Consider the following 10,496-nt stretch of genomic DNA (forward strand, 5'->3'; position numbering starts at 1 on the left):
AATTGCAGTCATTTAATCATTTTTTTTCTTAGTAAAATATACGATATTTATTTTGAGAGTACTTGGTTTTTTTATAAAAATCCAATTTATAAAAAATAGTAATAATAAATCTTTTATAAAATCACTTAACTAATAATTTTTAGCAAACAAAATAAAAAAATTTTAGCAGAACAAAACGGCGTCATTTTGTTCAAAATGAAATGATTTTTTGCGGCATTTTTTATGAAAAACGCCGCAAAAGTTAATCAAAATACCACTCACTACCAAAAAATGATTTTTGGTTACCCGCTCATTACTCCCTCTTCTTCTCATCTCCGTCGCGCGCCCTAAATCCCCCAAATAAAAGTTTGTACTTAATTCTTTTTCCCTTTTAATCTTAAAATTCCATGAGTTCCTTAGCCCCAACATCTCGTAATACCGTTCAAATCCCTAAACCTTTTCTTTTTCTCTCTATGAATTTATATATATGCATATAACAAATGATTCATTGATTTGGGGTTTTGTTTCTTTCTGAATCAGGACAAAAGGGTTTTTCGATCTATACCAAAAGACCACAGGGATTGATCTATGGAATTCCCATTATGAGGTTTACAATTTAGTTTTTAAGCTTTGTGGGGTTCTTTTTGTTGTTGTTCTTTATTCCATTTTTGTGTGTGTTTTTGCAGAGAATGGAAGAAAATTACAGGAGGTTGAAGGAGATAAACAAGAAGTTGAGAATGGAGATTAGGTGTAATGAAAATTATAGCCCTTTCCCATGGTGTATATATATATAAACCAAAGCTAGGGTTTATTTGTCAATGAAAAAAAGGGTTCATGCTTTTTTTGTTGTTGTTGATTAAGGGAACGAGGTTTTTATTTATTTATTTATTTGCAGGCAGAGAATGGGTGGAGACTTGAATGAACTTAACATTAATGACCTGCAAGCTCTTGAAGCTAAAATGGATTCTTAATATTATGATCATCCAATAGTTGAATGAAATGTAGGGTAAAGCAGGTTTCGCACTTTTTTAATATAGATTTTTTTTTTCAATTTGGTACATTTATTTAGTAAAGTTATATATTTTGGTTCCAAAAAGTAGTGATATAAAATTTTTAGTGTTTAATTCTGGTTTTAAGGTTAATTCAATGAAAGTTAATTATTAGTATTACTAGTGTTGAATTTTCATGATTTTGTTAATAAAATAGATTTAATTTTAATTGTGAATTTGTTTGATTTTGTGTTTAATTTGTTAAATAAGTATGATACTTCTGTTATTTTGGGTTATAGAGTTGAATTGAAGAAAGCTAATTGTTGATATTATTCATTAAGGGTAAGTATTGTAACACCCCAAATCCAGTCTAAACATTATGACGGAATCTGGCGATGTCTCATTGTAACACCCCTTACCCGTATTCGATGCCAGAATAGGGTACGAGGCATTACCAGAACACATACACTTATAAACATGTTAAACCGAGTTATAAAATTTCATTCAAATTTAAACTCTTCAAATTTTTAACATGCTTTTATAAATCATCACGTTATAACTTCAAAATACTATATTTATAACAAATCGGGCTTCTGAAACCCAATACATACTCATGCAATTCAATACTTCATTTCCATTTCATTTAATTCACGATTCTCATGTTCATGATTCAATTCAATTTCTCAATCCAATATACATTTCAATACCACAATAATTCATTTAATTCAAATCATATCATTTGCAATTTCCATTTAATTCACGTACAATTCAATTTCATTAAGTTCAATACTAATACATATTTATCGTTTAACTTAACGTCCCTTTTTTGCATAATTTTACACTTCAAGCATGAACCTAGTATTTCATTTCCTTTTCACTCCCGTTTCCTATGCATATCACACAAGATATAAACATTACACTCAACCATAGTCGCAAGCTAGTCTTTTTGAAGACTAACCACATGATAAACCATTTTAATAAAGATTACAAACTTTAAACCTTACCACCCTTTTAAGATCACAAGCATATTTCCATCTAGACTTTTACCATCTTAATGCATAATTTTATAAATTTAATGTGGCGTAATCCAAGCACAACTTGGCTAAAGCCTAAGCATACACACCAAACATGCTAGCCAAATAAATATATAGTATAAGCATTATAAGCATGGATAAGAACCGCCTTTATTTACCAACATGAGTTAACTCATAAACCATTTCTAACATTGCTACATACCAAATCATATACCAAGTATACCACATACACATACTATGAAACTTTATTTTCTCACATGAACTTTAACTATAACTAATAATGCACAATTATAAACATCATTTCTTTTCAATCGTTTATCGATTATAATCGAGCATATGGCCAATTATACACAAATCATTCATATGTTCTTCCAATTTTCCTCCTCCTCCTCTCCATTCCACATCCTTAATGTGTATAACACACTTAAACAACATTAACTACAATTTCACTATTCACTCACATGTATATTCAAAGCTGTCTACTCGGGTCAGAGTCACTAAATTATTTTTAACTAGAGCTACAAAACTCCAAATTAAAATCTGTAAATTTTTCCTGAAACTAGATTCACATATATTTTTACCATAAAATTTTAAGAATATTTGGTTTAGCCTAATAGTACAGTTTATTCTTTAAAGTTTCCCCTGTTTCACTGCCCGACAGTTCTGACCTCTCTTCACTAAAAATTAATTATCTCATTGTACAGAATTTGGATATTGTTTCTGCTTATTTCTCTTAAAAATATATTCATTCAGTATTCTAAACATATTAACTTTATCCCATAATTATTTTTTTACAATTTTTGACAATTTTCCAAAGTTAGAATAGGGGATTCCAAACTCATTCTGACTCTATCTAACTAAACTTCAAATATCTCAAAATATATAACTCTTTTACTTTCTCTGTTTCTTTTATTTGAAAATAGACTCATTCATCTTCAATTTCATATATTATTTAGCCTCTAATTCAATCTCCACCATTTTTGGTAATTTTTCAAAGTCACACAACTGTTGCTGTCTAAACTCTTTTATTGCTAAATGTACTCTTTCATAATTTCACTTTTGCACTTTCAATCACAATTCAATTGAAAATTCACTTTTCCATTTCTAAGTCGATATTCAATTCAATTCCACACCTATATTCATTATTCAATTACACTTAGTTAATTTTCCGATGAACACTTCGAAATAATAACAGATACTCGATGGATTCAGCACATAGCAACCACCTTATTAATCAATGATGTCCGGTGGAATTAGCACATAGCAACCACCTTACTAATCAATGATGTTCGGTTCACATAGTAGCCTGCACATAGTACTACACATGTGACCATTACCATCCGATACACGTAGTAGCCTGCACATAGTACCACACACGTGATCGAAACTATCCGGTACGCATAGTAGCCTGCACATAGTACTACACATGTGACCTATCATTCCGGTACACGTAGTAGCCCGCATATAGTACTACACACGTGACCATCACTTTCACTTTTACATAGTGGCCTACACACAATCCGTGCCACACATGTGATCATTTCTGTCACTTCATTTGTATCCTTTTTTATTCCAAAGGTTCATTCGGGAATTTTTCACTTTTTCTCACTTTTTCTTTTTATCGATGAATTTTAATTTCTCGTCTTTCTTGATTTATAACAATACATTTAACTTATATAACCTTCACACTATTCATTCCAGCCCAAAAATCATACTTTGACAAAAATTACGTTTTTGCCCCTAAAGTTTCACAAAATTATGATTTTGCCCCTAGGCTCGTAAAATAATTTTTATTCAATTTCCTTGCATTTTAGGCCTTGTTGAACCATTTTCATAACTATAGCAGTCCACAATACTCACTTATTCACACACTTGTGACATATGTTATAACTTTTACAAATTAATCCTTTTAGGCATTTTCATCAAAAATTACTTAGTACAAATCGTTTATCACACCCCAAACATTCATATTCTTCCATAAAACATCATAATATATGCATAACATTCATGGGAAAATTTTTAAACACAAACCCTAGTTCAAAACAATGGTAAAAATAGGTAAATTTTGTTACGGAGATTTCAAAAACGTAAAAATCATTAAAAACGGGGATAGAACAGACTTACAATCGAGCTTGGAAGCTTGAAAAACCCTAGCCATGGTTTCCCCATGCAATTTTCGGCCTAGGGGTTGAAAATGGACAAAAATTGGCTTTTAATTTTGTTTTTAATTCATTTTAATAACTAAATGACCAAAATGCCCTTAAAGAAAAACTTTAGAAACATGCCTAACCATACCCATTTTTGCCCACCAACTTAACCAATGGATTAATTACCATATAAAGACCTCCAATTTAAAATTTCATAACAATTGGACACCTCGAACATATAGAACTCAACTTTTTCACTTTTTACAATTTAGTCCTTTTGACTAAATTGAGTGCCCAAATGTCAAAATTTTTGAACGAAACTTTCACAATCCATTTTGTGAAATATTAGACCATAAAAATATAATGAAAATAATATTTTTCTCTTCAAATTTGTGGTCCCAAAACCACTATTCCGACTAGCCCCAAATTTGGGCTGTTACAAGTATAATTTTTGGTAGTTGAATTTGGATTCAATGTTCAAATTGATACATATGTTTATTTTTGCTCATATTAGTACCCAAATTTGACTTTCGTCACACCTTTTAATTTGTTTTTGTAACTTCATTGAAATTGGATGAAGTGGACCAAACATCAAGTTACATGTAATAGGTACATCAGATAATTATGTGGCATGTGTGTCACGTGTCTAAACTTAAGTGGTCCACGTCATCTAAATTTGACTAAGTTACAAAAATAGGTTGTCAAATGTGTGATGAAAGCCAAATTTAGATACCAATTTAAACAAAAGAAAAAAACACGTGTCAATTTCAACATTAAAACCAAATTTAGATACCGAAAAAATATATTTACCTATTAATAAATTTAAAGATACCATGTTAAACTCGAGTGCCAGACCATGTATTAATTTTCTTTTTGTGGTTCATTACAATGAGGCAAAGCTTGATGGTCAAGATGGAATAGTTGAAACCGGAGGATATTATGAATCAACAATGGGACTACTACCAAATGGAGCGTCTAATTTATATGCACTTCGCCTTTACCAAAACCAACAGCCTCCACTTGTTCTTCACCATGGAACCAATAATCTTCGCCTTTATCAAAATAGTGTAGTTTATAAGTTTAAATCGGTATAAATAAATATAATTTTCCTTTTAGCTCGTTTCTTTTTTACTTGTTTTTTTTCTTTAATAAATTAGTAAATACTTCAAGAAAGCAGCAATGGCATTTTTGCTGAAATATAAACAAGCCTCTATTGTCCAATGTGAGTTCGAACAATTAATTTTCAGTATGGTGATCTTGGCTTTGCTTAAATATCTTATAACCATGCAAGATTTGTCTATACAATACTGTCAAAGTTTAATATAAGCAAGTTAGAGAGGAATCGAGAAAAGAAGCACTTCATGTAGGAGACAAACAAGCTTTGGCTTTTTGTAAGTCTGTGTCCCCTGTATATGGTTGCTGCTTTCTTGAAGTATTTACTAATTTAAAAGAATCAGGAAAGTCGTTTTCTAGAAGTTGTTTATATTTCATGTGAATTTGGGCAGTAGAGTATACTTATGGTTTACTTGTAATTTAGGATTAATTATGCTTTATATGAGCAGCTTGATGCTGGGGATATGGAGTGGACGAGAGATGTGTACAGGTATCTTTATGTTCTTGCAATGGATTTATGGTTCTGTTGGTTGCTACTGTTGCTAAATTGCAAGTGAAATAATTGCTTTACTAATAAATCTTGTCAATTGAACTCTGCAAGAAATTTTCCAGTTGCCTACTATTTGAATGTTTGCATGTTTTGGTTTCATGTTCTGCTAATAGTCCATTTCATTACCCTGTAATGTGCCGATAAAAAGGGAAAAAGGAAGGAAGAAAATCTAAAATTTAACATTTGACATTAGCTTTGTTGCACCTTTTTTCTCATTGAGTGTTCTATTTCTTTGTGTTATCAGTATCTTCGTTCTTTTCATGGTAGTGTTTTTGTCCATATTTCCTTGGTTTGTATTGGTGCCTCTCTTCTGGTTTATTTGTAAGACAACTCATTATATCTAAAATGTCATGAGAAATGATGTTGTTTAAAATAGAGAGAACACATTTCAACATTTGCATTGTTTCTCTTTGACATGAGTTAATGTATTATCTTGTGATTATATGGTGGTGGTTTTATAGTAGTCAGTAGGTAGTGAATTATTGTTACATTTATAGCATGCATCAAATGTTATTTTGATTTTTTATCTTGTCTCCCTCATCCATAGGCATATGGTGTATTCTAAAGAATCATTCAGTTTTTGGGTGTTTTTCATCTTTCATATTTGTGGTTGGTTATAATAGACATTGAATGGTTCCTCATTAATTTAAAAATTTTCCAGGGAGTGCCTTAAGCTTATTCCACACGAGAAGTTTTCTTTTGCAAAGATCTGGCTTCTTGCTGCACAGTTTGGAATAAGACAGCTCAATCTCAAGGGTGCGCGACAAATTTTGGGAAATGCTATTGGAAAGGCACCTAAAGATAAGGTAAATGTTCAGCTTATGCTGAAAGTTTATAAATTTGACTACTTTTAACATGAACTTTTCTCATTATGTTGTTTAGTTCAAATTTAGATCTTTAAGAAGTATATTAAAATTGAGCTACAACTTGGTAATATTGACCATTGCCGAAAACTGTATGAGAAGTATCTAGAGTGGGCACCTGAGAACTGCTATGCATGGAGCAAATATACTGAATTAGAAAGATCTTTAGCTGAAACAGAGTGGGCAAAACCTATTTTTGAGCTTGCTATCTTAGACATTAGTTTTCTTATTGTAAGAATATTTTTAACATTGTAACTTTTAACATTATTGTAAGAATATTTTGAATTATACTTCAATTATCAATTTATATAATGTATCTTTCGTTGAATTTGAAGTATTATTTAGATTTGCTGTTTTTGGTTGGATTTCATGCTACAGGATGAAAATTGAATATTACAAATTTGCCAAAGTTAGTGGCCTTTTCTCATAAACGTCGCTAGTGGTGTTTGTGATAAAAACGCCGTTAAATGTCATGTTCTTTAGCGGAGTTTGTGATAAAAGCGTCGCTACAGGTCATGTTCTTTAGCGGCGTTTATCGGTAAAGCGCCGCTAAAGGTCATGTTCTTTGGCGGCATTTTCTTCACATAAACGTCGTAAAATTTAGCGACGTTGTCTATAGCAATTTTTTTGCAGCACTTGTGAAAGCACCGCAAATAGTTTTAGCAGCGCTCCTAACAAACGCCGCTAAAAGCCTGTTCTGCTGCAGTGGTGTACATGTGATGTATATGTTAAATGTTAGTGATAGTATTTTGCTAAAAATGTAAATATGTTCTAATAGTGCACGGATAATTGGTGAGTGATATGTGATTGATTTCAGATATTTTGGCCTTATGATCTTGAAATTGTTGGATATAGTTAACATGTTATAGGATTGTGAGTACTCACCTATATGTATAGTGATTTTAGGCGTTCAAAGCCCTGGGACATGTTGGAGGGATAAGAGAATGTGAGCTAAGCCTCATTCAATGGGATATGTGAGGGGAAATAAGGAGAGTGTTAGTTTTATGCTTCACTTTTGGGACATGTTTGACTCTATGAGTCTATGTGGTGTGTTGGAGATCCGTATATCCGATGAGTAGTAATAGTGCCCACTTTTACGTTTCATAGTTCAAGTGCCAATTTATCTATAAACGTGTTTTTGAGTATTATAATATATGCTTGAATGTTATGTGATTATATGAGTATTGTGATATATGCTTGAATGTTATGTGATTATATGATTATGGTGATATATGCTTGAATGTTATGTGATTATATGAGTATGGTGATATATGCTTAAATGTTATATGATTATAATTGTAATGTGATATGTGCTTAAAAGTGAATATGATTACCATGTAAGTGAACTAGTAAATAATGCATGAGTAAGAATAATATGACACTAGAGTTGGAACTGCTAAGGTTGTGCTATATTATTGTTTCGTTAATGCTGATGAATTGTTTGCATGGTAGTTGTTTTAGGCATTCACTGAGTTTGTTAAGCTCACCCACTCCTTTTAAACCCTTGTAGAGTAGTTAAGTGCTAGTGTGAGCGGTGTGGTTACCAGGGGTGATCTAATTCTTTGTCATCAAGCACATATGCAAGGTATGCTTTGCACCCTTTTCTTACATATTTCTGTGCCAACATTGCTGATATTACAGCTGGCATCCCCTCCAAGTCCGCAGACTCAATTCGGACTACTTCGTTATTTGCGCACCTCAAATCAATAGTCTTGCTCTTGCAATTCACAATCGCATCATGCGCGGTCAACCAATCCAACCCAAGGATAACATCAAATTCATCAAACGGCAAAAGCATCAATTCCGCTGGAAAACAGGAACCTCGAATTTCCAGGGGACATTTCTTACACACTTTGTCGACAAGCACGTAACGACCCAAGGGATTTGACACCCGAATTACGAACTCAGTAGACTCAATAGGTAAAGTCTTACTGGATGCTAAGGTTTCACATATGTAAGAATGAGTAGAACCGGGGTCAATCAAAGCAATTACATTAGTATCAAAGAGGGTGAATGTACCGGTAATAACATCAGGCGAAGAAGCATCCTCGCGGGCACGTATAGCATAAGCTCTAGCAGGCGCACGGGCTTCGGATCTGGTTATATCATCTCTAGATCCTCTCTGACCACCACCAGCATTGCCCATATTTCCAGATGGTCTACCTCGAGCAGTGGTAGCACCCGGTCTCCCACTCTGATTTGCATTCTGTCCCGACAACCTCGGGCAATCTTTAATGAAGTGGTCCACTGATCCGCATTTGTAACAGGAGCGGTCAGGAAATCTACAACTCCCCGAATGCCATTTACCGCAATATCGGCATTTCGTCCTGTCTCGACGTTCATTCCCAACACTGGCGACCGAAGTGCCTCGTGTACCCACAGGGGGTCGATCACGATCTCGTCCAAAAAGGCCCGAAGTGCCTCTAAACTGGCCCGCATCATCTCGAAATCTCTTCGATGTCTGTTGAAGAGACCTCCCCGAGGATGTTTTACGAAACTCTCCAGTTCCCTCATCAACTCTTTGCTTTTCTTTTCTAAGCTCTTCGGCTTTACAAGCTCGTTCAACAAGTACCACGAACTCTTGTATTTCAAGAACGCCAACGAACATTTTTATATCTTCATTCAGCCCATCCTCGAAGCGTTTACACATAACAGCTTCGGACGAAACACATTCCCGAGCGTATTTGCTAAGTCTAACAAATTTTCGCTCGTAATCAGTAACCGACATGGAGCCTTGCTTAAGCTCAAGAAATTCCTTCCGTTTTTGATCAACAAATCTCTGACTGATATACTTTTTCCGAAACTCAGTTTGGAAAAACTCCCAAGTTACTTGCTCTCGGGGCACAATAGAAGTCAGAGTACTCCACCAATAGTAGGCAGAATCACGTAGCAAGGAGATAGCACACTTTAGGCATTCATCGGGTGTACAAGATAGCTCATCGAGTACCCGGATAGTGTTGTCCAGCCAAAATTCAGCTTGCTCGGCATCATCGCTATCCATAGCCTTAAATTCAGTAGCCCCATGTTTTCGGATTCTGTCAACTGGGGCTTATGTGACCTTATTTGGTCCGTTACCGGTGGTATTGTAGGTGCGGGGGTAGTATTTGTTCGGGAATGGAGGTTGTGGAACAGCCATATTAGTTCGAATGTATTGGTTAAACCAATCATTCATCACGCTATAGAATGCTTGTCTAGCTTCATCATTCTGATTACTAGCATTAGGTTGAGAGTTTGCCGGCACTGTCCCTTGTGCGGGAGCAGGCGCTACACTCTCAAGATCATCAGCTACCTCTCGGTCACGATCGGGATCCATTACTATAAATAAACACATTTACAATTGTCGGAAATCACCACACTATCAAGTAATCACATAAAATGGCATGTATAGCTAGACCCAAAACATTACGGTAGTCCTAGAATCGACTAAACCGTAGCTCTGATACCAATAAAATGTAACACCCCGAACCCGAGACCGACACCGGAGTCGGACACGAGATGTTAACAAACTTTGAAAAATTTTTCCAGACACTGCCCAGTCTGAGTACTAGTCGCTTCAAAAATCATATCTTGAGTTTCACAACTTAAAAATCAGTTTTGTGATTTTTCCCTGAAACTAGACTCATGTCCCCACCTATGGATTTTTTTCTAGAATTTTTGGTTGGGCCAACTAGTACAGTTTATTAGTCAAAGTCTCCCATGTTACAGGGGTCGACTACACTGACCTTTTCCCATTACAACTGGGATATCTCTCTGCACAGAGCTTCAATACTGATGCCGTTTGTTTCTATGGAAACTAGACTCAGAGAGGAATCCATACATAT

The 10,496-nt window shown here is 34.4% G+C and overlaps 1 long non-coding RNA gene across 1 annotated transcript; it reads left to right on the forward strand.

Moving 5' to 3' along the window:
• Positions 1 to 375: 375 nt before the first annotated feature.
• On the forward strand, positions 376 to 841 carry LOC121218489 (uncharacterized). Its single transcript, XR_005914756.1, has 3 exons — positions 376 to 411; positions 520 to 586; positions 666 to 841. It is a non-coding gene; the product is annotated as an uncharacterized lncRNA (long non-coding RNA).
• Positions 842 to 10,496: the final 9,655 nt, after the last annotated feature.

The sequence above is a fragment of the Gossypium hirsutum genome, chromosome D06, assembly GCF_007990345.1.
Source record: "Gossypium hirsutum isolate 1008001.06 chromosome D06, Gossypium_hirsutum_v2.1, whole genome shotgun sequence".
In the NCBI taxonomy this organism is placed as follows: domain Eukaryota; kingdom Viridiplantae; phylum Streptophyta; class Magnoliopsida; order Malvales; family Malvaceae; genus Gossypium; species Gossypium hirsutum.